This window comes from Anabrus simplex, chromosome 4, assembly GCF_040414725.1.
Source record: "Anabrus simplex isolate iqAnaSimp1 chromosome 4, ASM4041472v1, whole genome shotgun sequence".
NCBI classification, from domain to species: Eukaryota; Metazoa; Arthropoda; class Insecta; order Orthoptera; family Tettigoniidae; genus Anabrus; species Anabrus simplex.
In genome coordinates this window covers 61,332,619-61,346,011 of record NC_090268.1, presented here as the reverse complement: position 1 = coordinate 61,346,011, position 13,393 = coordinate 61,332,619, and the positions used below count along the sequence as shown (strand labels likewise).

Below are 13,393 nucleotides of genomic sequence, written 5' to 3'. Positions count from 1 at the left end.
GCAGCTTCTAACAGGACATGGATATTTCCGGAAATTCCTGCATAAAGTGGGCAGAGCGAGTGACGCAGCATGCATATACTGCGATGATATTGACGACATATATCACACCTTTTTTGTATGCGGCCATTGGACAATTCAGAGAAGATGTGTGGAAACTGAACTAGGAGAATTGACAACAGATAATGTTATTTCGGTGATGCTGCGAAACCAGGAATCCTGGGATCGCGTGGCAGTACATGTGGAGGACATCCTTCGTCAGAAGAAGAAGGATTTGGAAGCATACGAACGTTCGTAAAGAAGAAATGAAGAAAGAAGACGTCTGAAAGACAAAGCACGATATCACCCTGAAGTAATGCGAGAGCGGTTCCGGGGTGATGACTCACATCGTGGGAAAAGGGTATGTGGTTTTTAGTGGGTAAGAATCCCACACACTTGTGGAGTGCGGACCCTTCACAAGTGTCTTTTTGAAGATTTTCCACAATCCCTCGTAAAAAAAATAAATATATATTATTATTATTATTATTATTATTATTATTATTATTATTATTATTATTATTATTATTATTATTATTATTATTATTATTATTATTATTATTATTATTATTATTATTCACACCAATGAATGGTAAGACTTATATGGATGTTTTGAGAGAAATCTGGAGTAAAGTGAAGCTGGAAGGACAGATATTCGGTCAATTCATGAAACAAGCGTGGGCGCTGTTCTTTTGGACTTTAATAAAACCACGCAAAATGAGAACAGGAACATCTTTAGTAAATCTTTGAGAGATGTCATTGGACAAGATGGTGAAGTGAAAGCTCTGATCCCCAAAAAAACACTGGAAATTTGGGATATGGATGATGTTACCACTGCTGTGGATGTAGTATATGCTGTAAGGTGGGATTTGGAGAATTTCAACGGAGAGATAAAAATTTTAAAGTCACAAAACTGAACAGCAGGGGGCAAAAAGTCGCCATGGTAGAGCTGGAAGACAAAGCAGCTATGAAACTTCTGGAAGCTGGTCTAATTAAAGTAGGATGGCTCTGATGCAGGATTCGAAAAAGAATCGTGTTACCCCATTGCTTTCGATGTCTTTCTTACGGGCATCATGCGTGTATCTACAAAGGCCCAGACAGAAGTAAACTTTGCTTCAAGTGTGGAGAAACTGGACACAAGGCAGCAGGCTGCAAAGCAAATCCACGATGTGTAATTTGTACAAACAGGAGCGTAGAAGAGAAGAAACAAAATCACATTCCTGGCTCAGGTGCCTGCATTGTATTTTGTCAAGCGATTGAGGAGGTTAAAATCAAAAACAAATGATACGAATTATTCAGGCAAATGTGCACAGAAGTTGGACAGCAAACAATCTTTTGACTCAGCTGACCTTTGAGGAAGGAGCAGATCTGCTATTACTCAGTGAACAGCATCATGACAGGGATCACCCAGGTTGGTTCGCAGACAACCTTGGGACAGCTGCAATTTGGATACCAGATCTGAGAAAATTTACGGTTAGAGATTATGGGTGTGGAGACGGATTTGTTTGGGTTCTGATTGGCAGGTTAACATTTGTTAGCTGTTACTTCACTCTGAAAACTAATGGGTGGTGGTGGTGATTATTGTTTTAATAGGAATTAAAATATTTTTCTTGCCATGTGGACAGTTAGGACAGGGCCTGGACAAGACCAGTGATATGGGGACAAGCAAAGGGAGTTTGGGGACATAAGCCCCCAGGTTAGAGCCGCGAAGTGGCCTTAGGCCTCTAGTTTCCTGTGGAAAGGCCTTTGGTCTGAACTGGTTAGGGTAGGGCCCGTTTTTTTTTTTGCCAAGAGGATGGTTAGCGTAGGGCCTGGACGAGTGTCTTGCCATGCAGACGGTTAAGATAGAGCCTGGACAAGACCAGTGATATAGAGACAAGCAAAGGGGGTCTGGAAGCGTAAGCCTCCAGGTTAGAGCCGCGAAGTGGCCTTATGTCTCTAGTTTCCTGTGGAAACACCATTGGTCTGGACTGGTTAGGGCAGGGCCATGGACAAGGACATATTCTATGTGGCCTAGTGGTTGGAATGGTGAATTACATTGTTTCCTTCCAATGTTCCTTTTACTTCTGCTTTTATTGTGCCGGGATTGGTGACAGAATCTCATTATCGTAATTGACGGGAATAATGTCCCTAGCCATATTACACTGGCCAATAGAAATGCAAGTAGCTACTTCAGCAATAAAAATGGCGTGTAATGCTCTTTATTGGGTTATAAAAGTAAATGTACCGCTGGGGGTGGTTTGGTGGGTTCCTGGACATTGCAATGAACACATTTCTCCTCTGAGTTGCATTCCAAGTAGGATTTCATTAATTTCCACTTACTTATAATGTTAGAAAAATCTTGTGACAAGATGTCAAATTTTACAGTATACAATGAAGCAAACTCTTGTACAAAGGTATTCCAGAGGTAATATAGTCCCCCAGTTAGATCTCTGGGTGGGGACTGTAGGGGATGTTGCCTTGGCAAAATTGAAGATGAGAACAAAAAGGAGAATTGGGACTTGAAATATCCAAACATTACTATAGTGTGGCAAACTCGGAAACCTCAAGATGGAGATGGAAAGAATTAAATTAGATGTGTTGGGAATGAGTGAGATGAGATGGCCTGACAATGGAGACTTCTGGATTGGGGATTACCGGGTAATCCGCACAAGCTGCATAGAGATGGACCGGGAATGGGAGAAGTGGGCATTGCTCTGAACTGAACAAAGAGTTTGGAAGAAGAGTGGAGTGGAGTGGAGTGGTATGTACAACTGAATGGATGTATCATTCTAGTCAAACTTAGTACCAAACCGAACAAGACTATCATAGTATAAGTGTACAATGATGATGAGGTAGAAAAAGTTTATGAGGATAATGATGCCCTTCTAAAAGGAATAAAGGGAGAGGATAACCTTATCATTATGGGTGACTGAAATGCTACGGCTGGAGAGGGAATTGACGGGCATGCAGCTGCTCCTTATGGACTTGGTGAAAGAAATAAGAGACAAGACTCTGTGGTACAATTCTGCACTCAGCATCATCTGATAGTGCATCAAACATGGTTCTAATACTATCCACAAAGGCAACGTACATGAAAAGCTCCAGGGGACCTCAGGCAATACCAGATAGACCATATTTTAGTCAAACAGAAGTTTAGAAATGATGTGAAGGACTGCAGAAGCTATCCCGGCCATGACATCGACAGTGATCACAATTTACTTTTAAGTGAATGCAAGAATTTGCATAAGAACGTCAAACAGAGATGGGATCTAAGGAAGCTGAAGATTGATTATGTTGAATTAGGTATACTAAGAAAGGACAAATTCAGCTACAATAGATCAATAATTGGAGAGCATTGAGGAAAAGTGGGGAGTTTTGGAAAAAGGACATTTGAGAGCTGGTGCAAGAAATACTCGGGAAGCAGAAAGCACAGAAAAGGAGATAATGGAGAACTGAAAAAATAATAGGAAAAATAGAAAGAAGAAATGATGCTCAAATTGGACATATCTGAAGATTTAAGAAGACAATACAAAGAACTTAGGAATGAGATCAACTCAGAATTAAAAAATAAAAATCCCAGAAACAAATTCCTGGATGATGCATGTAAAGAAGTAGATGACCTAATCATGGAATAGAAAATGGAAAGAGCCAACAAGGAAGTAAAAATGTTCTTTGGATGTCGCAAAATAATGTGCAATGGAATAGAGATCAAGGAAGGTTTGTTACTGTTTGAGCAAACTGATGTGGCAAACTGAGAAACTGTATGGTGAAAGACAGAACAGCAATCAAGAGTGGGATATGGAAAACGAGGAAGTGATGGATGTTAACGAAAGAGATGATTGCATACTTCAAGATGAATTTGAGTTGGCTATGAGATGGAAGGGCTTCAGGCATTGATGAGTTAGTAGTAGAACTCTTGAATTTTGCTGGTGACAAGGTTCATTAACAATTGTTCAACCTAGTGAAAAATATCTATGAAAAAGGACATCTTCTGTCAGACTACAAAAATGTGTTATAATCCCACTTCCCAAAAAGGTGACAGCAAATAAGTGTGATCATTACTGGACAACAAACCTTGTAACTCATGCATGCAAACTGCTTACTACAATAATTCTGTGAAGAATTGTAAAGAATGTAGTTGCAGTACTTATGGAAAATCAGGAAGGTAGGGAAACTTGAGAAGGAATTTTAGGTCTAAGAATGATTCTTGAAAAGTAACTGAGGAAAGATCAGGATACATACATTGCCTTTGTCAATCTGTAAAAAATGAAATGGCGTATGGCTTTTAGTGCCGGGAGTGCACAATGACAAGTTCGGCTCGCTTGGTGCAGGTCTTTTGATATGAAGCCCGTAGGCGACCCACACGCCATGATGAGGATGAAATTATGATGAAAACGACACATACACCCAGCCCCCATCCCAGTGGAATTAACCAATTATGTTTATAATTTCTGACCCTGCTGGATATTGAACCTGGGATCCCTGTGACCAAAGGCCAGCATGCCAACCATGGAGTCTGACAAAAGGCATTTGATTAAGTTAACTGGAAGGAGCTGTTCATGATTTTGAAGGGAGTGGGTGTAAAATACAAGGACAGGAGAATAATACAGGAGCTGTACAGGTATGAGGTAGCTGTGGTGAGGTGTGATGAATATTTAGGAGGAAGCCATCATAAAATAAGGAGTGGAACAAGGTTGCCCAGTCTCCCATTATTTGTTCAGTGATAAAATCCAAAAGGCCATGGCAGGGTAGACTGGGGGAAAGGGGAGGAGTGAGAAAGAAAGTACCTGACTGAGAACTGTAGATGACATCGCTGTGTTGACTGAAAGTGAACAGGAAGTGATAGCGATCCTATAGGAGATGGAGGCTTCCTTTAAAGTCTTTAACATGAAAATAAGCAAAACCAAGACCAAAATACAATTAGCCAAACAAGTTGGCCATGCAGTTAGGGGCGTGCAGCTGTGAGCTTGCATCTAGGAGATTGTGGGTTCGAACCCTACTGTCGGCAGTCCTGAAGATGGTTTTCCATGATTTCCCATTTTCACACCAGGCAAATACTAGGGCTCTACCTTAATTATGGCCATGGCCGCTTCCTTCCCACTCCTAGGCCTTTCCCATCCCATTGTCACCATAAGACCTATCTGTATCGGTGTGATGTAAAACAAATTGTAAAAAAAAAAAAAAAAAAAAAAAAAAATACTAACAGGAAGCAGACACAACACACACAGGAACTGCATGCTGGATAAGGAGCAGCTGGAGAATGTGGAGACTTTCACAAATCTCGGAAGCAGGGTGATATAAGATGGGATGTCAGACTGAAATTTAAGCTGAATACACCAGGCTAAGAATGCCTTTAATAGAGGTGTAACCTCTTCATCTCAAACAGCATAGACATTAGCCCAAGACAGAACAGTGGAGAGCTGCTTGCACCACCACAAACCAATTTTAGGATCGATAATTCAAGAAGAAGAATTAGCTGTTGAAAGGGAGCATGATGAAAAAAAGGTTTAAGAAAATCAAGAGAAAGACATATTTATGCTAGAATTACAGTAGAAGGTGCTGTGTGGATGATGAAGTTTGGCAAAGCATCTGGAATGGATGAGGTAACTACAGAGATGATAAAGGAAGCAGACCTAGTAAGAGTACAATGGTTGTATAGACTACTTAGAGCAGTACAGAAGAAAAGAACAAGCCCAGAAGATTGGGGTAAGGGTCTAATGAACCCTTTATTCAGGGAAGGTGATAAGAAGGAATGTAACAACTACAGAGGAACCACCTTTATTTCAATGTAGCCAAGATATTCAAGAGGATTTAGGAAGAAAGACTGAAATGAAATTGGAAATTAGAAAAGAAAATTGAAGAACAATATGACTTTAAGAAAACAGATCACCAAGCACAGATCTTCAAGCAAAGGATGGAAGTTTGAGAAAGATTTGCTGATGACATTTATAGAACTCGAGAAGTGTACCAAGGCAGTTGATTTGTGATGGAGAAAAGTACTGGTAGACAGAACAGAAGTGCAAACGGCAAAAGCTTCGTACAAAAATGTGTTAGTAGTGTAAAGACCAAGACAGGACAAACAAAATATTTGTTGGTTTCCTATTTTTACTATTTGCTTTATGTTCCATCAACACAGACAGATTTTATGGCAATGATGGGAGATAAAAGAGGGCTAGGATTGGGAAGAAAGCAACCATAACCTGAATTAAGGTACAGCCGCAGCATTTTCCTGTTGTGAAAATGACAGTGAGGTTCGAACCCACTATCTCCTGGATGCAAGCTCACAACTAAATGACCCAACCCACATAGTCACTGATTCAGTGAAACAACATGGTTTTTGATGTGGAAACAGGTCTTAGGCAGGGAAGTGTAATGTCCCCCACACATTGATGAAATCCACAAGTGTATACAGGAAAACAGAAGATAGGATGGCATAGCAAAGGCCCTACTGTTTGCAGATGACAGAGTGATACAGAGAGATCAGTTTCCACCTCATGTGGCCGGCCGCAAATGGAATGGTGAGAAATCTGCACTGTCAACTGGTAGGGGATGTTGGGGCCTTCCTTTTGGCACCCACGGATAGGGCCAGTCGTGTCATCACTGGAAGGGTGCCCTTTTTCTCACCAGGCATGATGACATGGCCAGACAGTAGTAGTAGGGCATATGATTAATTTTTTTAAATTTTTTAAATCTTATTTTCTTAATATCCAGTGGAGACGATGGACGTGGCATGCAGGGACTGAGGATGACTACTGTGGGGACCCTCCCGAGGAAGTGTCACATTTCCGGAGTATCTGATGGACCTCATGGCATGGCCAAGGAGTCTCGTGTTTTTCTTTTCGTTGTAAGTTGTTTTTGCATGTAACCGGGCATTGTGAACATGTATCTGGGCTAAATGCCTGTAAAGTTCAATAAATACTAAATACTAATAAACATAGAGAAGAGTAAAACAGTAGTGATGATAAGACGTACGAAGGAAGGACAATAGCGGTGATTGGGTGATTCCATTTCGGCTGGCTGAAACTAGGAATTATTAAGAAAAGCAAATTGTTTCCTTTATTTTCTTTAATTATTAACAACATTTTTAGTGGAAACACGCACAAAATGTCGTTTGTTGCCGCTAACCAATTTGTACAGTGCCACAGCAAGTAGTGGAGATTTTGCATGTGCTGTGAGGAAGGGTAGCAGGGGTATATTTTTTGCCAAGGTCATGGACACTGAGGTATGATTCATCCGCTTGTTACACGCATTCGTCAGTCTGGTAGTCTCTTTAGTATCTGTTAGTTCCTTAGTGTGTAGTCAAATACTAAATGATTTTTAATTGTACTGTATAATCACACCATAATTCCCAATTGTAATACATGTACAGTACGCGCACCTTTTACTGATACATGCACACCCTAGTGCTGAATCGGTCGACCTTGTTTATCTTCGAGATTCATATTGGCAACCATTGAAACACAAACTATAAATCGCTTATGCTTCACAGTGCGACATCTGGTGTACACTTTATGTACTAGGGCTGTTGTTGTTTACACAGCAAAGCCAAACTATAGAATTCATGCTAGGAACAAGGTTCGCATCAAAAAATGTTATATAATGTTAAATAATTTATGTGTGACACAGTTGTTGGCGTAAGATAATACATGTTTAGAAAATTCATAATGATCGATCATATTATCGATTCAATTCAGATTTCATTTCCATTCAGTTGGCAGTATACCCGGAACCGGGAGAGATCCCTCCTTACTCCTCAACCCCGTACAAAGTAACATCGCTAAAAGGTGTGCGGACTATACGTAGGTCGAGTCATAAGTCATGGCAACTATTTTTTTTCCTCGCGAACAGGAGATAACGTGGAAAATCTAAGATATGCATTTGGAAACGTATGGTATGTACCTGCGTATGATGCCACTAGATGGTGTGTGTAAACAACAGTGTGGGTCTAAGCATGCCCCCAAGTTCAGTGTGTGAGTGAGAGCATCACAAAATGGAAGTCAACAAGCAGGAGCAACGATCGTATATTAAAAGAGCAGTTCTCCATGGCAGAAATGCACACCAATCCCGAGCAGAGCTCAGGAAGTATTAGGTGTGAACAGTGGCAAGGTGGGTGGAGACATTCCTGGCATACAATGTTCAAGGTCTTAGAAGTGAAGCTTCCACGGTGTGAAGAATTATTTAATTTATTTTCCGGGTTGAACCGTGTTGTACTTGTACGCATATCACGTACAGTTTGCCGACGTTTCGAATACATTGCAGTATTCATTGTCAAGGCGACTGAAATACCCCTACTCGATCCGAGGTAATCAGTCTCCCAGGCAGAGTTACAATACTAGAGTGGCCTTGATCTTGGCCTTTTATATCCTAGCCTATCTGGCTGGCGTAAGCCCTGGCTGTCTCGCGAGGCTTCTGGAAAGTTTATGTCACAGCCAGGTAGTGGGGGCTTGCCCGCGCTGTTATGTAATGGGGTTGCGGCCCGTGTGTTTATGTTGTGGTCTGTATGTCTTAAGCTATGAATGATGGGCATCCAAGAATTACTGATTTTGTATCCTTCTTCTAAATTTATGTTATTCGGATGTTTCTTGATTTCGATAGCCTCGCGGATTTTTCTTTCCAGATTCCAAGGGATAGCTGCTAGGATCTTGGTCTTGTCAAATGATATTCCGTGCCTAGTTTCGTAGGAATGCTTGGCTATTGCTGAAATATCTGTGTTTTGGTTCTTGGTGTGACGGATATGTTCTTTTAGGCGGGTGGAGATCAGATGTTTTGTCTCACCTACATAACAAGCTCCGCAGCTACATTCAATGTGATACACTCCAGGGGCCTGTAATTCTATTGTGTCTTTTACTGGTGGTAGATAACGGGCTAGCTTACGGTGAGGTTTATAGATAGTTTTTATGTTGTATTTGTCCAGTATCTTGCCGATCCTGTCTGTAGTGTTTTTAATGTATGGCAGTATCGCTGTTTTCTGGCGGGTCAGTTCTTCTTTCCCGTTGTTTTCTCCTGCGGCGGTCTTTTCTTTCTTCTCTTCTGATTTTTTAAGGACTCGTCGGATGTTATTGAGCGAGTAGCCATTTTTCCTAAGGGTTTCCGTGAGGTGTTCTTTTTCTTCCTCGAGGTGCTCTGCGTCAGATATCGCTATGGCCCTGTTTACTAGTGATGTTAGGACAGCCTGCTTTTGTGATGGGTGATGATGAGACGAGGCGTGTAGGTACCTGTCTGTGTGAGTGGGTTTCCTGTATACTGCGCGACTCAGCGTCCCATTGGGGTTACGTATTACTAGCACATCCAGGAACGGTAGTTTTCCGTCTACTTCTATTTCCATGGTGAACTGAATATTTACGTGTATGGAGTTGAGATGGTCGAGAAATAGCTGTAGGTTATTGCTCCTGTGAGGCCAGATTACAAAAGTGTCGTCTACAAAACGGAGAAAACATTTCGGTTTCAGGGCAGATGTAGCTAAGGCTTTCTGTTCGAAGTGTTCCATATACATGTTTGCTATTATTGGAGAGAGTGGCGACCCCATCGCGGCCCCTTCAGTCTGTTCGTAGAACTCCCCGTTGAAATAGAAGTAAGTGGCGCTAAGGCATTCTTTAGCTAGTGTTGACAGGTCTTCTGGAAGTTTCTGATCTAATAGCGGAAATACTTCTGTTAGCGGCACCTTGGTGAAAAGTGACGTGACGTCAAAGCTTACTAATAGGTCCGTACTTTCAATTGATTGGTCCTTAAGGAGCTGGATGAAATGTCGGGAGTCCTTCACGTAGGTTTCAGTGTTTCCTGTATGTGGCTGAAGTAGTCCAGCTAGGTAGCGGGCGATCTCGTGCGTGGGAGAGCCTATAGCGCTCACGATAGGTCGCAGAGGTATGCCTTCTTTGTGGATTTTAGGCAGGCCATACAATTTTGGAGGTATCGGGTCCGAGGATATCAGTTTCTTCTGTATTTCGGCTGGGATACTGGAATTTTTTACTAGTGTGTGGAGTTTGTTCTTAATGCGGTTGGTAGGGTTCCTAATTTTCCTGTATGTAGAATCGGTGAGTAATTGTTCTATTTTCCGAGTGTAGTCTGTGCGTGTCATTATCACCGTAGCGTTGCCTTTATCTGCGGGTAGGATAATTGTTTCCGTATCTTGACGTAGTGTTTTTAGGGCATGAATTTCTTCTTTAGTCAAATTGGATGGGGGCGGCTTTGCGGATCTCAGTAGACATGATACATCCTGTCTGATCTCCTCTGCAGATTCGGTAGGAAGGTGCCGGATTGCAATTTCTACTTTGCTAATTATTTCTTCTACCGGTATACTATTCGGAGCTACTGCGTAGTTGAGTCCTTTTCTCAAGACCGAGGTAGTGGGTTCACTGAGTGGCTTATCTGTGAGGTTTACTATTACATTCTTCTTCAGTGGAGCAGGTAGTTTCGGTTTCTGTTTTTGTAAGAGGCGGTTGAATTTCTTGTTTTGCTTTGCAGTGGCTAGTTCCAGTGTACGCTGGGATTGTGTGTTGCTAATGCTGTCTAACGTGGTCCAATCATTGAGCGACAGAGTGCTGGCAAGTTGCAGGTGGAGATGAAATAATTTATTGTTGAGGTAGTCCAGAGTCTGTCTTGTGTCACTGATCCGTTCTCTGAGGAGTTTTATGCTGGTTTCGTGAAGAATACGGTCAGTCCGTCGGTTCTTGGTGTGATATTTCAGTCTCACACATGCTGGTATAATGCTGTTGTCCCTGCAGCGTTTCAGAAAGGCGAGTCGAGCCAGGTAGTTACTCATTTTCTTCCGAAGGTTGTCGAACTGCCTAGTAGCTTTGAGAATATCCTCCCCGTAAAGGTTTCGTATCTTAGAAGTGAAGCTTCCACGGTGTGAAGAATTATTTAATTTATTTTCCGGGTTGAACCGTGTTGTACTTGTACGCATATCACGTACAGTTTGCCGACGTTTCGAATACATTGCAGTATTCATTGTCAAGGCGACTGAAATACCCCTACTCGATCCGAGGTAATCAGTCTCCCAGGCAGAGTTACACTACTAGAGTGGCCTTGATCTTGGCCTTTTATATCCTAGCCTATCTGGCTGGCGTAAGCCCTGGCTGTCTCGCGAGGCTTCTGGAAAGTTTATGTCACAGCCAGGTAGTGGGGGCTTGCCCGCGCTTGCCGCTAACAGAAGTATTTCCGCTATTAGATCAGAAACTTCCAGAAGACCTGTCAACACTAGCTAAAGAATGCCTTAGCGCCACTTACTTCTATTTCAACAGGGAGTTCTACGAACAGACTGAAGGGGCCGCGATGGGGTCGCCACTCTCTCCAATAATAGCAAACATGTATATGGAACACTTCGAACAGAAAGCCTTAGCTACATCTGCCCTGAAACCGAAATGTTTTCTCCGTTTTGTAGACGACACTTTTGTAATCTGGCCTCACGGGAGCAATAACCTACAGCTATTTCTCGACCATCTCAACTCCATACACGTAAATATTCAGTTCACCATGGAAATAGAAGTAGACGGAAAACTACCGTTCCTGGATGTGCTAGTAATACGTAACCCCAATGGGACGCTGAGTCGCGCAGTATACAGGAAACCCACTCACACAGACAGGTACCTACACGCCTCGTCTCATCATCACCCATCACAAAAGCAGGCTGTCCTAACATCACTAGTAAACAGGGCCATAGCGATATCTGACGCAGAGCACCTCGAGGAAGAAAAAGAACACCTCACGGAAACCCTTAGGAAAAATGGCTACTCGCTCAATAACATCCGACGAGTCCTTAAAAAATCAGAAGAGAAGAAAGAAAAGACCGCCGCAGGAGAAAACAACGGGAAAGAAGAACTGACCCGCCAGAAAACAGCGATACTGCCATACATTAAAAACACTACAGACAGGATCGGCAAGATACTGGACAAATACAACATAAAAACTATCTATAAACCTCACCGTAAGCTAGCCCGTTATCTACCACCAGTAAAAGACACAATAGAATTACAGGCCCCTGGAGTGTATCACATTGAATGTAGCTGCGGAGCTTGTTATGTAGGTGAGACAAAACGTCTGATCTCCACCCGCCTAAAAGAACATATCCGTCACACCAAGAACCAAAACACAGATATTTCAGCAGTAGCCAAGCATTCCTACGAAACTAGGCACGGAATATCATTTGACAAGACCAAGATCCTAGCAGCTATCCCTTGGAATCTGGAAAGAAAAATCCGCGAGGCTATCGAAATCAAGAAACATCCGAATAACATAAATTTAGAAGAAGGATACAAAATCAGTAATTCTTGGATGCCCATCATTCATAGCTTAAGACATACAGACCACAACATAAACACACGGGCCGCAACCCCATTACATAACAGCGCGGGCAGACCCCACTACCTGGCTGTGACATAAACTTTCCAGAAGCCTCGCGAGACAGCCAGGGCTTACGCCAGCCAGATAGGCTAGGATATAAAAGGCCAAGATCAAGGCCACTCTAGTAGTGTAACTCTGCCTGGGAGACTGATTACCTCGGATCGAGTAGGGGTATTTCAGTCGCCTTGACAATGAATACTGCAATGTATTCGAAACGTCGGCAAACTGTACGTGATATGCGTACAAGTACAACACGGTTCAACCCGGAAAATAAATTAAATAATTCTTCACACCGTGGAAGCTTCACTTCTAAGATACGAAACCTTTACGGGGAGGATATTCTCAAAGCTACTAGGCAGTTCGACAACCTTCGGAAGAAAATGAGTAACTACCTGGCTCGACTCGCCTTTCTGAAACGCTGCAGGGACAACAGCATTATACCAGCATGTGTGAGACTGAAATATCACACCAAGAACCGACGGACTGACCGTATTCTTCACGAAACCAGCATAAAACTCCTCAGAGAACGGATCAGTGACACAAGACAGACTCTGGACTACCTCAACAATAAATTATTTCATCTCCACCTGCAACTTGCCAGCACTCTGTCGCTCAATGATTGGACCACGTTAGACAGCATTAGCAACACACAATCCCAGCGTACACTGGAACTAGCCACTGCCAAGCAAAACAAGAAATTCAACCGCCTCTTACAAAAACAGAAACCGAAACTACCTGCTCCACTGAAGAAGAATGTAATAGTAAACCTCACAGATAAGCCACTCAGTGAACCCACTACCTCGGTCTTGAGAAAAGGACTCAACTACGCAGTAGCTCCGAATAGTATACCGGTAGAAGAAATAATTAGCAAAGTAGAAATTGCAATCCGGCACCTTCCTACCGAATCTGCAGAGGAGATCAGACAGGATGTATCATGTCTACTGAGATCCGCAAAGCCGCCGCCATCCAATTTGACTAAAGAAGAAATTCATGCCCTAAAAACACTACGTCAAGATACGGAAACAATTATCCTACCCGC

At 42.4% G+C, this 13,393-nt stretch overlaps 1 protein-coding gene and 1 pseudogene across 1 annotated transcript in view; one reads left to right on the top strand and one right to left on the bottom strand.

Moving 5' to 3' along the window:
- The window catches only part of LOC136872395 (alpha-L-fucosidase), an 86,394-nt gene that overhangs the window by 41,989 nt on the left and 31,012 nt on the right, over positions 1-13,393 (bottom strand). The gene's annotated exons all lie outside the window — the stretch shown is intronic.
- On the top strand, positions 2,407-3,083 carry LOC136872079 (craniofacial development protein 2-like; annotated as a pseudogene).